The sequence below is a fragment of the Phaethon lepturus genome, unplaced genomic scaffold (genome assembly GCF_000687285.1).
Source record: "Phaethon lepturus isolate BGI_N335 unplaced genomic scaffold, ASM68728v1 scaffold5728, whole genome shotgun sequence".
Taxonomy (NCBI): Eukaryota; Metazoa; Chordata; class Aves; order Phaethontiformes; family Phaethontidae; genus Phaethon; species Phaethon lepturus.
The window spans coordinates 22764-39852 of NW_010556787.1; the positions used below are offsets into that span (position 1 = coordinate 22764).

The following is a 17089-nucleotide window of genomic DNA, read 5'->3' on the forward strand; positions in this document are numbered from 1 at the left end:
AATGTACACTGACTGAGTAAGCACCAGGGCTTTAAGAAAAACAGTTCAAGGTTCTTTCTAATGCATAATCCTGCTGGAACTTGTGCTTTTTGAGAGTCACTGAGGAATAGAGAGGTTTTCCTTTCTGCACACTCTTAAAAGTTAATTTAAAATGGCAGCTGAAGTGAAACTTTAAGATACAGCCTTAGGGAAGAATTATAATAGGGAACTCTGACCACTACAAAAAGTGCAGAGAGATAAGTTGTAAATTAAAAAGTAATTTTATCCTTAGTGGTGTTAACTATGTCCAGCAAGAAAAGTTAAAATGAAATACTCTGATGTTCCTGCACTGGCATAGTCAGCATTTCCATCACAATACTGTGGAACGTCCATCTTGTTTTTTCTCCATTCAAGTTAACAGTTCCAGACTGTAAAACATAACTACTTAAAGAATTTAACTTGATTTTTAAAAGAAATCAACTTTGCCATATAAGATTTAAAATACACTGCAGTAATCTGATTATTCAGATGCTTATGTCCTTTGCACACCACTCAATTTTTGTGCAACTCGCAAAGCATATTTTCATGCCTTATATACAATTCCATTTTTGTATAGGCAATTCATAAAAGAGTTACCAATAACAACACACATACTTTAGATATCTGTATTTTGTAATCTTAAAAGAAACTGAAGATCTGAATATAGATGCTGGTCTATGTCTGAACCTCCAGTTAAGCAATTAAAAATGGCTCTGTATGATGAAAAACAAAGAAGCCAATTTTATAATAAAAAGTGTGTTACATTATAAAGATTATACCTTATATACTTATTCAGAATTTAACTGATTCTTCAGGTGTTGCACAGTGTTCTCCAAGCTTTCACAAATTTCAATGAGGACTTCACATCCAGCTGTGAAAACTGCATAATCAGGTATTTGAGGACCAAAACTGCCTTCTCAATTTGTAAAAAAAAAAAAAAAACACAAACAAAAAACCAACCCAAAAAACAAAACAAAAAAACCCACCCAATTTAAATGCACCCACAAAAGAATACCAAAATGGCTGTATTTTCAAGACATTTGTCAATATTTCAGCCTGTCATTTCCTACAAGTTAATTCTGCTCCCTCTGAAGTCAAACTTTGCATCATGCTCTGTGCAAGGATGCAAAGAGGAGGGGATACAGAAGGTAATGGATGTGACCAGCTGAGCCATGGGCTACAAATCTTCCAAGAACAGTAAGCAATGGACTCTGCTGTTGATTGCAGACTGCAATAACTCCAAAGATCATTTTTTTTTAAGCTTATTCCTGTCATCAGGAAAATTCCTTCTCTGCATTCTTGTGCAGGTTTTCCACGTCTCTTTCTGTTCTACTTTACCTGTGGGACAAGGATTCTGCTCTGTTTCACAATTTTGGCTGGGGAAATAAACTGAATTAGCTTGAGCTTTTGACAGCTCCAGACAAGATACTCAAGAGTTACAGCCTGTAGCTCATACCATTCTCTCTGGGTATTGCAATGTTCCACAGCCCAACATACCTGTGCACAACTAATTACAAAAGAAAAACAGTATTGCCAGACTTGATTAAAACCTAATTGTTCTGTCTCAACATCACAGGATTAGCTTAAAAGTTCTTACTTTTTTTTAAGTTTGTATCTTGTTTCTGCCTTTGCAATTGTTGGTCTCACTTTATAGCTTTTAGGTATAGAAGCTTTTAAAAATATATTTATGATGGATGCTTTAATTACCTGAATGAGACATCCACGCAACAAAACAAAAAAATGATGCTATAAATTAGGAAAATTGAACACAACGCTGAGCAAAGCAAAGACTTACAATTGTCTAACTTGCTATGCAACAAATCTTTTAGACAACACATTTTTTACTTTTTAGATTAAGAGAATTTTAAATAATTTGCTCAACAGTCACCTTTGCTTATTTTGCATTTCTCTGGCAGTGGTATAATGCATGCCACTGATTTCAACTCTGTTATTGCTAACTTCTTCTTAGGCACAATAAGAATTTTTGCCACAAAATGTATTTTTCTGAAGCTACTGAACATACTGAAATCTACTCCTACTAAAAAATTTACCACCGAGACAACTACCTCCTATTTCCTAAGGTCCTTCTGCTTTACCTCAGCTTTTTGTTACAAGCTATTTTTAATGGAGCACCCTAGTCAAAACAATTATATGCATTATAATATGAACTAAATGAGTAAAGATATTTGCAATAGTTACTACCTCTCTTGGTAATTCTCCACTGAATTAAAGGTTTGGGACAAATTTGTCCTGAAATACATTTTTTTTTTTTTTTTTTTTTTTTTTAAGGAATGCTTACACTCTGTTTAGATTCATACTTTTTTTTTTTGAGTGAGAGTTTTAAAGATGTGGCCTTGGTGTGGGATAAGCATAAACAGTATTTTAAACAAATAAATTAAAAAAAAAACATTTATAGTAATTTGAATATGTACTATGGAAAATTATAGAGAAGAATAAAGCAAAACCATTTTAATTTAGTAAAATTTAATTGTTATAAACTGCATGTCTTTGTGTTAATCTTGCATTCTTATAAAAGTCTATAAGATATGCATGATGTGATGCAGTAATGAAATATCTGCATGTAAAGGAAAAAATGGTGAGATTTAAAGAATAAAACTGAATTCATTATTATCCGTGCCTATAATGAAAAAGTTTAATGTTTATTCTTTCATTATAGAAACCAGAGATAATATATCGTATAGAAGAGAGGTACCTGTTCTATGACTTATTTAGATATGTAACCCAAAGATATTTTTTTGTGATTAATAACAGGCTGTGTAGGAAGTTAAGGTAAGGTGCTTTTTTTTTTTTTTTTTTTTTTAACAACTCTGATTAAAAGAAAAATATCTAAATATTTAATAAAAGGACAATGAAAAGCTTCTGGTAACTTTCTTGTTGAACAGGCTTCAATGTCTCATAGGTATATTTATGACACACAGCAAAGAAGTGTGTCATAAATAATGTCAGGGAAGTGACTCTTGCTGTTGACAGCACTGTGGCACTGGGGCAAATGATATTTCACAAATGCATCCAACGGTATCCAAATGAGATACCATGTTTCAGGTAATCCTGTTTCATCATGCAGAACAAAGACATCTGTGCAGCTGTATTTATTCAGTAAGAATAGCAAGGAGATCATATTTCCTTAACTGGCCAAAGCAGCAGTGAATAGTGAAGGAAAAACCTGCATGTTTTCTTCTTTAACCAGAATGAATAAATATCTTATGCTTATATATAAATTTCTTCTAAAAAAATACTGGTTATGTTACAATCAACCTTCATATATGAATTAACAGAAATCTGAATTGTATGCCGAGTAACTTATTTTCTATTTCTGAAGTCCAAAGTTTAAATCCTACCTCATATCTTACTTTGATTTATCTTTGCCCTTTGCCCTAAAAGATTTATCTTTTTTCCTTATCTTTGTCCATCACCAAAACACAAAGTACCTTATTACTCTTGATCCCAACTGCATGTTTTCTGAAGACAAAAGCACTCACTCAGTGTAGGTGGAAACCTTAGATTTTACAAACAGCTTCAGAAACCTTACACAGAACTTTCTTTTCAGTATTTGGGCACAAGCCCATGCTGTAAATCTGTCACTTTCAGAAGCAGCAATTTAACTGACAAATAGATGTGGATAGATAATTCAGTTTACTCTGTATTTGGGTAATCACGAGATCAAGAAAGAGAGAAAATACTGTGCAATTTAAGGACCGATTATGTAGTGCACATTGCAAGCCACCTTTTACAACAAGCATGTTGATTATTTGCTGCACATACAGCTAGTTATTTAAGAACAACAATGCCTTCTCATTTCATTGAGAAACTTCTATAGCGAATTTGGGCATATATAAATTTACAAGTTGTGTGTCCATGTTCATACATGTAAGTAAAAAGCATGAATAAAAAACCAAGAATAATTTATTTGCAATTTAAAACATTTTTGAGGGCTGTTGGACTCATTAGATAACTGCAGGTTAATTTAATGAGATTCTTTATAGCAGACATTTTCTTCAGAAAATTCAGAAATCTTCCTGCAGAACAAATGATTAACAATATTTAAGGTAACAATATCCCCACATCATCTCTTCTTGGACAGTTTCTTCACACTTTATTAATTTCTGGAGCATTATTTTGTATCCAACATCTTCAAGTCTATAGGAGGATATTCTATATAATCTTCTATTTGACTAAGTTCCTGGCACATGTATGGTTACTACTGCCACTTACAACTCAGCCATACATCTGAAGTGGCTTTTGAGATGAAGTGCAGTCTGTGGAAATATGGCCAGAGCTTCTTTCCATGTGCCTAAGAAATAACTCTGCTGTCTCACAGGTTAGCCAGACCGAAGCAGGACAAATCGGAATAACCAAAGGGGAAACTACTACTCTCCTCAAAAGTCAGAGTAGGCACCTTCTGGCACAACTGAAGAGTCAGAAGAACTCCTTGCTCCGCTACAATTACAGTTCTGTGTTTCGGTAATGAAAGCAATTGCTCAGCAACTTGGATGGTTGCGCTTGACAACATGCCATTTTTCAAGCTCTCATTACATGTTGAAATTGAAATAAATTTCCTTCAGACCAAAGTCAATACTGCCTCACAACAAAATACCTTCAACTGCAGGAAGCTAAGCTGTTAAAGGTCAAGATTGAAAAATCTCTTCCGTTCAATTAAAACTATTTTCCTGAGATATAAGACCCCAAAATTTAATTATGCAAATATCAGGGGGGAAAAAAGAGAAATTGAACTGGAAATAGCAGCAAGCTGCAATAACCCAACAGCTACTTATATATATTTTTATATACATTTTTATATATATGTTTTGTCAGTATCATTAAATATGAGAAACGGCAAAATAATTGAGTAGCTGCAAATTCCCACTTGCTCTTAGCTCCCAAATTACACCACTTAGGTTTGGAAAATTTGGAAAAAAGAAAAAAAAGAAGAAAAAAAAATCACAAACCAAAACCTGTGAATACTAATGGATCATAAACTGGTCTGCAACTTGCAAAATTATTTAAAATGCTTTAAAAAGGAAAATTCTTTGGCCTTCTGACATATCTTCAAATGCAATTCTCCATAATGGGTTAGTAAAAACAAAACAAAAGCCAAGAAGCAAAACACCAGATACAGAAAAGGAACATTCACATAGTAGTTTTGTGATACATTTACCTGTATTTCAGAAGACTTTATGCTGAAATCACTAGGTGCTATGAGCAGTGAGAGGAAGAATAAAGCAAAGTACAAGTTCCAATTAAAACAGGCAGAGTACATACAGCTAATGTACATTCATTTCATTCCTTAACATCCCCTGTAACTTTCTCATTTTGTTTTTTTAGGTTTCATATTTTACTGGAAGCTTTTTTTTTCTTGTGAAATATCTTACACATTTCCACCTTCACTGCGATATAGGCAATAGCTTGCCTCCTGTGCCAATAAACATGGAGGCTGCTTCCATGTATCAAAGCACAAAGATGCAACAGTTTATAAATGTGAAGAATGAAGAACTGCAGTCATAAAAAGCTTGACAATAGCTGCCTCTGCAGTTCTGTCCCTAATGTTATTGTTGATGCTTTCATTAATTTTTTAATGTAATTCAGGTTTAAAGGATTACCAGACATAAACCTTCATTTTCCACACTTTCAGAGTTTTATACTCTCAGAGGATTATCACAGAACTGTGAAACACTCTACACAGAATTTAGCACTGAACACACAAAAAACCCCAGCACCTGAAAAATGCACTTTTTGCATTTAACTAGCTACTACACAGGAGCCCCTATAGTTTTAGGGCATGAAATGCCAGACACTAAGCAATAATTTCTTTCTTTCTGACAGGTAATTAAATTGACTGGTTTTGTACAACTTCCTTCTTGGGCCTGGAACATCTTACCCCGAAGTCAAAGTGTGGTAGACATTATCTGCATTTCAGATTGTTCCACTAATTCATTTGTCAGTAAGACAAGCAGACCCCTTCTGCTTGTGTCTGTAGTTGTGCCAGCAGAAATTGATTTATTTGCTGTTTTGTTTCATGCAAAGATTATAATCTCTTCCCCAAAAAATTGCAATATTATATTTCCAAAGTAGAGTTGCTGCTCCATATTTTTCACCCTGTGGCTAAAGGAACCCTTTGCCACACATGGGAATACATATGTACATACAAATTTTCTCTCAAAAATGGATTCCAAAGATAATCCAGGAAACTCCATCTGTTTTATTTTCTATTGAGCATCCTCAAATACTTGTTGAAACAAAGTTATAGAAAGATATCCCATGCATTTTAAAAAGTAGTCTTCAAATGCAACCAGCCCTGTACTGAGCGTCAGTTGTGGGGGAAGCATACGAGAACAGAGTTACAGTTCACTGCTTCAGAAAACACACATATGTGGTACCAGAGATAGCATTCCTGGTTTCATACGGACTTCATTCTCAGCCTCAGAGCACACTGGAAGAGCCAACTAGAGCAGCATAATATGCCTCCCTCATTTTATTCCACCATTCCCTCCCCTCATCCATTTTTCCCATTGTTAGGTCAGGCACAGCCTCATGTGTATTTTCAACAGGAGCACTCACCATGATTTTCCAGGGTGCCTAGCACCTGGCACATCTTACTGAATATAAGCATTGGACCACCTGGTAACAACAGTCTAGACAGGATCTAATGGTTCAGAACAACAGTTCCCCCTCATCTACAGTGAATGTTGTCAGTTGCACAATGAACGTTCTCCTGTCTGAGGTAGCTGAATAAAGACGTTCCTCTAAAGAAAAGCTCGATGACTAGGACTTTGAACATTGAAACAGTAATTGAACATGAGGTAATTGGATATTCTTCTCAATAATTACTACTGAGAAACAGAGGTTAAGCACTTTGTCCACTGTCATCCAAGAAATGTAAGAGCCCAGTCAGAACTCAGCTTCCACTGCCTTAACTCTAAGGCCACCTTCCATGCGCTGATCAGGTCTCTTAAGTAAGAGCAGATTCTGACCTTGCATTACCAGATGTACTGTTAGCCATGAATTTATTATTAAATCTCTTAAAAATTTAGCAGATCAGAACGAAGAGACTGATGTAAGTTATTACATAGCACTGCACAGCAGTGAAGTACTGGAGTTTCATTCTTAGGGTTCTGTTTGCTTATTGTTGCAGAAGAATTTTACGTGGCCTCCTTCCATTAACTCTGAGGGCAGTTATGCACCTAAGATTCCACTGTGCGTACTAAATAACTGCAACTGTGTTCACTTAAATTGTAGATACCATCACTTGGCTTATGCAGACCTAGGCTTGCATCAGGTTACCACTTTTGGTATTTGGTAGGAAATTAACATGATCATGGAAGAAAAGAAAGAAAATTAAAAGCAGTGAAGACAGTTACAGCAGGTTAAAAAAAAAAAAAAAATCACACGTAAAATGCTGAACATTTTTCAGACCCAAAGAATTGTTGAGGCTTGTAGGATTAACAGGATTTCTTTTCTAGCTGAAATGGAATGCATATCATCTATAATCAAAATGCTGCTCTTAGCTACCCATTATAACTGTATATTGCTTTGCCCAGAAATGGACTTTGAACTAGCATGCTGCCATTATTTTGCCTACAAGGGGAGGGGAACCTCTTACAGAACTGCCAGGCATAATCGTCCAGTGTAATAACATATTGAACTTTAAGGGAAGGACTGTAAAGAGTTAAAAGTAAAGAAAAAGATGGAGAGTTATAAGGACAAAATTGCATTTATGCAGTTTAAATTCCCTACTTAAGATAGATTGCATTTAATATGACTGTGGTGAGTTAGTTAGTGGCAACTTACACAGAAACACAGAATCATTAAGGTTGGAAAAGACCTTTAAGATCATCAAGTCCAACCATCAACCCAAAACCACCACGCCCACTAAACCATGTCCCAGAGTGCCATATCCACATGGTTTTTTGAGTACTTCCAGAGGTGGTGACTCCACCACCTCCTGGGGCAGCCTGTTCCAATGTTTGACCACTCTCTCAGTAAAGAAATTTTTCCTAATATCCAGTCTAAACCTCTCCTGGTGCAACTTGAGGCCATTTCCCCTTGTTCTATTGCTGGTTACTTGGGAGAAGAGACTAGCAACCCACCTCCTCATGTTTTTGTTCAAAAAAAAGTATAGATGTGGTGCTTCAGGATATGGTTTAGTGGGCATGGTGGTGTTGGGTTGATGGTTGGACTTGATGATCTTAAAGGTCTTTTCCAACCTTAATGATTCTGTGATTCTGCGTAACTTGCCACTAACTAACTCACCACAGTCATGTTAACTGTGAAACTGCCACCACAGAAGTATTCAAGATTAGGATGACCTGTATTCACAGACAATTGCAACAGCTGAGCCCATTTCATGTATTTACAGAAAACAAAAGCAAAACCAGAAACCATATAGTTAGAACAGATGGTTTGGCAAAGTTGGTGGCATATGGCTTAAAGCTCTATGTAATCGTTTCTGATAGTGATCATCACAGTTTTCATCTCCTAATCCTAAAACAAAGTCCTCAAACAAGCACCCTCAGGACTATCAGGAAAATGAAATGTGTTTTTGTGTGGTATCCAACAATCTATATAAAAATCTCAGAAATAAATTCACACGCCTTCTGTTTAAGAACAAACCCCAAAACACTAGTAAACACTTATAGTCTGGTTCTTGGGGTTTTGTCTGTTTGTTTGCCTTTTTTAATCAACAACTTCCTAGTATTTTCTTGTTCATAAATAAAATCAGAACTTTGTAAATCAAGACTATTCTGCTGTTTTGGGGTCTTGACAATTTTGTGGTTTAAATGTTTTTCTTTAGTAATGCCTGAAACCATGAGCAAAAGAAAAAATTCTGATCATTCAAGTTCAGGATTACTATTTATCTTCCTATAAAGCGTTTTCATAAATTTATTTTGAAATTTTTCCTTAGTTTTCACATTTGCTGGACATCTCAAAAGCCAACAGGAGTTAAGTAATCAAGTCCTAGAAATAATGCAGCTAATTTGCACTATTTTAAATGGTTAAATTTTTTGTCAAATTTTGTTCCTAACTTATGGATGCAGTCTTTGCCACATATGCTGAAGTCTCCTTCATCCATACAGCTAGTGCTTGCTATCTTGCATGCATTCTTTAATTTATAATTCAGACTCAGCAACATTGACTACTTTCTTTATGTAAGGACACCTGGAAAATTTTGAGAAACCTATTTAAAGAAAAATTCAGGAAAAGAAATTATTAAAGATAGATCTGACATCACCTGTATAATCACTGAAATACAGCAAACAATCTAAAAATTAAGCTATTACTGAAAGAAAGTTAATATCCAGAACAGCCAAAGAACTTCAGACACTTTGCAAATGCACATTCGTAACATGTTAAATAGTTTCTAAGCCTAATGGTCCAGACTGAAACTGGAAGCTTTCTGAATTAATTTCCAACATTAACTAGCAAAACAATACATCAGCAATACCAATTATACCTGTTCTGATTCATAATGCAGTATTATCAAAGACATTTTTCACAGCTGCTGGTGGAAAAAAAAGGCTTGATCTCTATATTGCAGCTGTCATCGTTACAAGTAACTGTACTTTTCTTTGGCATGCTATTTCCTTATATCCTACCTCAGAGGTAAGTGCAATAACAGACATAGCAAAAAGCTACCCATTAAAAGAGCTAAAATAAGATTAAAAACTTTGGACTCCCAGATAACATCTGTGGTGTCCTAGGACAGATTTAGAGTGTGCTATATGAAAGGGTCTAGGTGAAACAGCAGATAAGAGGAAGGAAAGGGTGGGGAAGGAAAATGGCCTGTGTTTGGAGCCTCAGGTCTCCCAAGGCAGCAAAACATGCCACCATTTCCTCAGCATCCTTATACACAGCATCCCTTTACAGAAATTACATACCATAGGCAAAATCTGACTGACTGACTTGGTTTATGCAAATAGATACCTGCCCGTAGGGTTAAGTGCTGCATTACTGTGCATTTCAAAACCTACAAGGACTCTCTTTAGCCGAGTCTTACATTCAACACCTAAGCCAGACCTGAGGACTAGGCATCACCTTTGCCTAATTAATAATGATTAGCTGCAAGACACAGCATGGCTCTCACTTGAGACTTTGGTTTCAGCCTCATCAGACAACCTTATATGCATGGTTGCCAGCCATCAATATGGTATGATCCAAAAGCATCATGTACCCTTGTTTTGTGCTTTGGTCACTATCTGCGTAGCTATAGCTAGTGCCTGCTTGCTCCAAACGTTCATCACTTCCAAGATTCTTTCCACCTAACAACATACACTGGCCTAGCCAGCCATGCCTTGAAGCATACTGCGTGTGTTTTTCACAACTATTATGAAAACTGAAAAATGAAACAGTACCAAAAGCAGGTTTTACTGGAAAATCAAGAATTCCACAGGTATCTAACAGGTTGAGAGTTAACGCTCAAGACTGCTTTAAGGTCCACTCTTTTTTGCAATGACTAGAATTTATATATGCTTGCTGTGGCCCATGTAAATCCTGGAATTCCTTGACCCTTGTTTCCAGCCCCTTGCCACCATGTCTCTCTCCGCTGTTTGAAAAATTGACTAAAGAGAGGGGATCTCTTTAACGTATTAGCAGTACAATGCAGATTGCACCAGCATTACAGTCAGAAAAGCCATATAAGTATTAAGTTTGGGAAGAATGACAAATGTCAATCTAGTTACAGATTAATACCTGCATACCGTCAGCAGACCTATCAAAGCTAGCCTAGAGCTGTCTCAAAAACCAGAATATTCTGGTCTTCACATGAAGACACAGGGATATTCCCACCTATACTACGCAGCAGAATCTTACCACCTCTGCTTCACTCGATCTGTAAAGCACTGAGGGGCTCTGGAATTTGTCAAAGACTTCAGGCACAAGATGCATCTTTCAAGACTGGGCACCATAAAGGCCATGCTTAACATTCTTTTTGGTAGAAAAACTGTACCGTTTTATCCACACTACAATTAGGACTGTATAGTATAAAACCGATTCAGGTTGGTTCTACATATTTCATATTTCACAGGCTGCCCAGGGAGGTGGTGGAGTCGCCATCTCTGGAAGTGTTCAAGAAACGTGTGGATGTGGTGCTTCAGGACATGGTCTAGGGGACATGGTGGCGCTGGATTAATGGTTGGACTTGATGATCTTGAAGGTCCTTTCCAACCTAGTGTTTCTGTGATTCTGTGTGATATGCACTAACACAGTAAAATTGAACATTGACATGACACATTAACATATCAGAGGCAGGAATGTCAAGGTGCTGTAGTATACATTTTGACATCTGATTAATTCTCACAGCAGTTATTCAGAAATACTAATAGCTTTCTCATCTGCATTGTGCACTTCAAAGTACAAAAAACTGCAAATAACTTTTAAACATTTACATTGTAGCTCACATGGGGCAGAAATTAACTAACAGTGATTCATGAACCCTGGTTAAAGGTTGGTTTTTTTTAGTTTTTACACTTTTTTAAAGTTAAGAACAAAGTTCACATGTGTCCTGGAAATTAGAAAGAGAAGTAATGTTAAGCAAAAAACTAGTTCAAAAGGATATATACAGCTATAAAACTGATTATTCTCCTTTTTTTTCTCCACCAGCTAGATTTACTACCCCAATACTTAAAGACAGCAAGAAGCTTATAATCATTGTTTATTGGATTTGGTGTTGTAGAGTAATACTTATATATTATTTCTAGATAAATTACCATGTATGCAGAACTACTGTAGGAATTGTTCTTCATCTTTAGTTCATCTTCCAACCAGAGGCAAAAATAAAGTGTTTTTCAATGCTATAACTTTTGATCTGTTTTCTAAATTTGAAACTCCATGGACTTGTTTTCCCATTTAGAAAGTATCTGTATAAAAAAATCACCATCTAATACCCACATTTGAAGGAGATTTGGATAAAAGTCTTATACAAAGTGCTATGCATCAGTTTATGGGTGAAAGGATATAACTTAGAAGAACTACAAGAGTACTGGTGGAAGAACAAGATTTGATTAAGAGTATCTATGTCAGAGTAAACAATATGGATAAACATAATATAATAGTACAAAGTGCCTACAATATAGATTATTACAATCTCATCCTTCAGATTAGGGATATAATTTGTTCTAGATAATTACAACAGTTTAACAAGGTGTTTAATAACATACACCTTCACTCCTCCTAAGAGCAGTCCAAAATGCTAACTTTGTACACAGTTTAATTGCTTACTCTCAGTCAAAAAGGTCACTGTCCTTCCTTTTTTTTTTTTTTTTTAACTTTTTGTACTTTCCTTAATGTATTTGGAATGGAATATATTTACTGTGATTTATGACAGGGAGATCTTCCCTTATCTCCTTCTCCCTCTCTCTCAAATCAGGTCACCAATAACCCTGTAATGTCCAGAAGAATTCCTCAGATACGTTTGCTCTCATTTAAGAAAGGCATGTTTGTATTCTATGCAAAATATTCAGAAAAGCCATTTCTCCTTTTATTCAAAGGAACATTAAAAACTATTTGTTTTAACCCTGACCTTACCATTAAAAGCTATGATCCCAACTCTTAGCCTCTAGGCAATTAAAAAAAAAAAAAGTCGTTTGAGTACATCCAGCCAACAATTTCCACGTTAAAAAAAAAAAAGTCTAAGTTGGAGCCATGTGGTCTCAATCAAGCAGTAAAAAACTCTCTGTATTTTCTTTAAATGCACAACTGCAGCATGCCCATAACCTCTCTTTTAAATCATCTTAACCAGATCTGAATCACTCTCACCACAAATGATTTGGTGGCCCTGGAATGTGCTGGGGTAGACAGAGTTGCTCTGCAATGAATATTGAGACATTTCCCACTTCCCCAGTGTTAAGAGAATAGTCTGCAGAAAAAAAAAGTTCTTTAAAAGGTTAAAGCCAAGACAAAAAGTGACATCACAGTTCAATCATTCAAGGAAAAAAGGAAAAAAAAAAAAAATGCAACTACTGCCTAATAAATCAGTGCTGTGTGCCACAAACCACAGTGAGCCAACACAGCCAAAGAACAGCTTTTCTTGCTGAAGCAAACAGAGATACCACAAGCAGCTGGCAGAAGCACGTGTAATTGTTATTCATAGAGAGCCATTGAATCCATTAAGCTAGCCAGACACGGAGAAGCTGATGAATTAAAAAAAGCAGAATAACCATGATTTCAGTAACAATCTGTCCATCCCCTTACACTGCATTACAGTATTTCTTACCATGGGCTACCACAATTTTTTGCACAGGTAAGTACGTATATGGCACTCTGTCAAGCTTATAGGCAGATCACTTAGGATCAAAAATACCCCTTTGAGGTACCCGCATTACCTGGATGTATGCTGCTAGCCTTCTCCACTGCTCCCCCAAGCAAGCAGAAACAACAGACACAAGCACCTTAGCTTTCTCAGCACATCTCAGGAGTTCCAAAATACTTCTTACATCTAAAATTATAATAGAGGAAGGGGAATGTAATTCCTTGGGGGTCCTAAAAGTCAAGTTTAGGCAGCCAATGAGCAAGCTTTGCTTAACTAACTGTAAGATCTTAAATGCCACTTCCTCTTTAGAAATTTGTTTGCAGCCTGAAAGCTTTCTTTCAGTCTTAATCACCTCAAGAAACAATTTAAACACGTGGCCAAAGTGATGTGCATTTAGAACAAGAATAGGCCAGAGCCAAGACGTTTGGATCCAGTTTTTAACCTTCTCATACTTCATGGATGTTGGAATCCAGGGGGTTTGGTACAGGCCCATCTCTGAACTCACTCATTGCCAAACCTCACAGTCAGTAGAAAATATGCTTTAACATACCAAAGCAGGAAAAACAGCATAAAGATGTCAGATTTTTCCACCACATCAATGAGAAAAAATGTCATTATAGCACCCATGTACATTGTGAAACTGAAAGCAGCTGCTGAGGCAACCTGACATGGTGCCATCAGCAGGGGGGAGCCCAACTCAGGAAAACACTATTCCATTTTTAGCTCTGAAAAATAATCTTTGCTAGTTCTAGTGTGTGATTCCAGTTCAGTGAGTAACTTGCCATAAATAGAGCTAGTAAACGCTATAGAAAGAAGTGACTTAGTACATGGCAAACAAAACCTGTAGTAAACACCCCCAACGCCTAAAATTAGGAGCGCTATCCTGCTGAGCACTGTTTTGTAGTCATTCCGTAGTAACAGAATTTAGTGGATCGTTTCTACCAATTACCACACCAAGCAGAGAAGTCTTTCAAATGCAGGGTGAAAGTCAGAATGGGAGAGCTTTGGTTACCAGTTTCTGGATTAGAAAAAACAAATTTACAGACCTCAGACAAACAGTTAATTGACTGTGCCTGCCATACTTTGCACAATCACCCGTTTGCTCATTCAGCATATTTTTCATGTGACTAGATTCACCTTCACAAACCCCTGATAACCAGCAGTTAATAACGGGGTTGGAGGAAGGGACCACTCACACTGTCAATACAAAATATTGAAATAACTACTTCAGGTAGCTGATGGAGCAGAGTTAAGGAAAGGGAAAAGAAAGCTTTCCTCCTAAGGTCTCTTGTCCCAGTATATATATATATTTTTTTTTTAAACGTGCATTCAATCACCTGGTCTTTCCTTCTTTTTCAAGTTTATTACACAGTTGAACTTTTGGATTTCAAGGGTTTCTTATTTATCACTTTATTAAGATAACCCACGGAGTAGGACATAATAGCATGCTGATAGCAGTGCTTATCAGTAGCTTTAAAACAAATGGGTCCCTACAGTGAATTTCCTTTGACAGCTAGATGGCATTTCTGAAAGCAAGGCATTTGGATTAACCTGCTGCTGTGCTGTTCATTATAAAACTTTTCCTAAACACAAGACAGGGAAATGAAAAAAAAAAGTTTCTGGAAAACTTGTAACAAAGCAATCCATTCTAGTAAACTTCAAAGGCAGCAGTATTAACACTTTTATAAAGCAAGAACAGCTAAATAATTTTGCTTATTGGAAGAAAACCAAGTTTCTTTTGCAATTCCTGTCCTCTCTCCTAGAGTCATTTATCCAAGCATACACCCTTTTCCACCGTACATTAGCTTTCACTTGCATGTCTTAGAACAGTAGATTCTCAAAGCTTTGTTTTTAAAAACAGATTCACTTGGCTCCTAATGATGGGGAGGGGAGGAGGGGTGTGTGTGCTCTGAATGAATGACAATAATTTAAACCAAGATAATTTGGGGTTTCTATAACCTAAACAGACTTAGGAAGCATCTCATTCCTTCTCACTCCCCCATGCTCCTGAACTTTATTTCTATTCATATTCACTGTGATGGAAGATCTTTCCTTCCCAGGTTCAGCTCTTGCACTTAAAACAAATGGGTTACTCTGCTAGTTAAAGGCACTCTATACTACACACGGTACAAAACAAATCAGATTTGCAGAAAACCCAATAACGAAGCCATTTGGAAAGCTTTCTGGAATGGTACAGGTACCGAGAAATTTTGCTAACATATATACATTCTTACAGTGCTTTTCGGAAAGAGAGAAATGAAGAACATTTTACTGCTAGGCACTGTTCCGAGACCACTATAACTGAGCACACACTGTATGATTCACTCACGTACTTTTTTCCCCTCCCCTATTGTAGTAAAACAGCTAAAGCACTTTATTGTTTCTTGCATCTTTACAAACATTTAATGATGGCACTTACCATTGTGGAACAGATGAACCCCCCCCCCCCCAAAAGAAGCCGATAGCTGGTGGTCTCTGGATCCTTTATTTCTTGACTATCCCCGGCTCTTAGCTTTGCTGCTCTAAATTCAGCCTAGTTTGCAGAAGAGCACAGAAAAAAAGAATAGACAGCCGAGTTGCCAAATTCCAGCCACTCACGATCGGCAATGAAGACGTTCTCCCTAGTTCTGACTGATTCCGAAGAACAAAGCCTGCTGGCAACGAGGAAGCGGAGTTTAAGTCCTCTGGCTTCAGTCCAAGTGTTGCTCTTGCTTTTGCTTCAGAGTACGTGAGAGTGTTTGTATGAGCTTGTAACGCATGTAAGAGATGGGGGCTGGGGAAAAAAGAGGGTGTGTGTAAGGGGAGGAATGCTAGTCATATCCAAAAATAACATGAAGGAAGTAATGCAGTGATCCATCTCCCCTCATTCTCTGCTCTTATCGCATGTACTGAGAGTGGCTCTAAGATTCTGATCTCAAGAGTAGGTAGAGAAAAAATTCCAATGTGGCTTGCAGCTCATTTGATTGCGCTATTAAACTCTATCTGAGGAGCTCTATGCTTACAAGGACAGGTCACGAAACACATGATTTAGTAGGCAATCTATTTGATAATACTGAAGCCACGGTGCATTTCACACTGTGTGCATTTGTTCACAAACTGGAGAGAAAAAACAGAAGCTACTATTGAAGTTTACTATGTGTCAGAAAAAATAGCATCACATTTGCCTTTACAGAAGTTCCTGAATTCCAATCCTAGGTATTTCTGGATTCTGCTTAATGTTGATTTTTAAAATAACAAATGTTGCAAGTTTACAATATAACGCAGAAATAGGGATATAAAAGTCTCCATGCAGTTTAATTTCACCCTACTTTTTCAGAAATTTTCATAAACAAATTCCACATTCAGAAGAGTACTCTGTTAAAAAGAAAATCAACACCCACAACACACCACACCACAAACAAGAAAACCCCACAGAACAAAAAAATTAAAGCTTCTTTCCTGGAAAAATAGAAAGCTATAATGTAATTATTGTCACTTTTTTTTGTAAAAAGTTTTAGAATATTGATTCCAATAATTGTGGGCTTTTTAGAAATCTTAAAAATGGTCATTAATAAGTGAACAAATTTAAGGATAAATAATAAATCATTAGTGATAGTTGCAAGGTTTTTTTTTAAATTACTTGTATTTAATCTGGTCTCTCTCGAATAAATTTGAGGACCACTAAAACTACCTATACACCCAGAAGCAGTCTCAGTGATTAGTTAAAATTTCTGGAGAATCTTTATTGTATCCAGTAGGGCTTCACTCTCAAGCAAGTGCCCTCAAAATACTACAAGCTAACACAATACAATTTGTACTTTTACCATACTA

General features: G+C 36.5%; 1 protein-coding gene across 1 annotated transcript in view; it reads right to left on the reverse strand.

Annotated features, from left to right (window-relative positions):
* The window catches only part of LOC104616261 (palladin-like), a gene marked incomplete at its 3' end in the record, with an annotated part of 85622 nt that overhangs the window by 20679 nt on the left and 47854 nt on the right, over positions 1–17089 (reverse strand). The window lies entirely within an intron of this gene.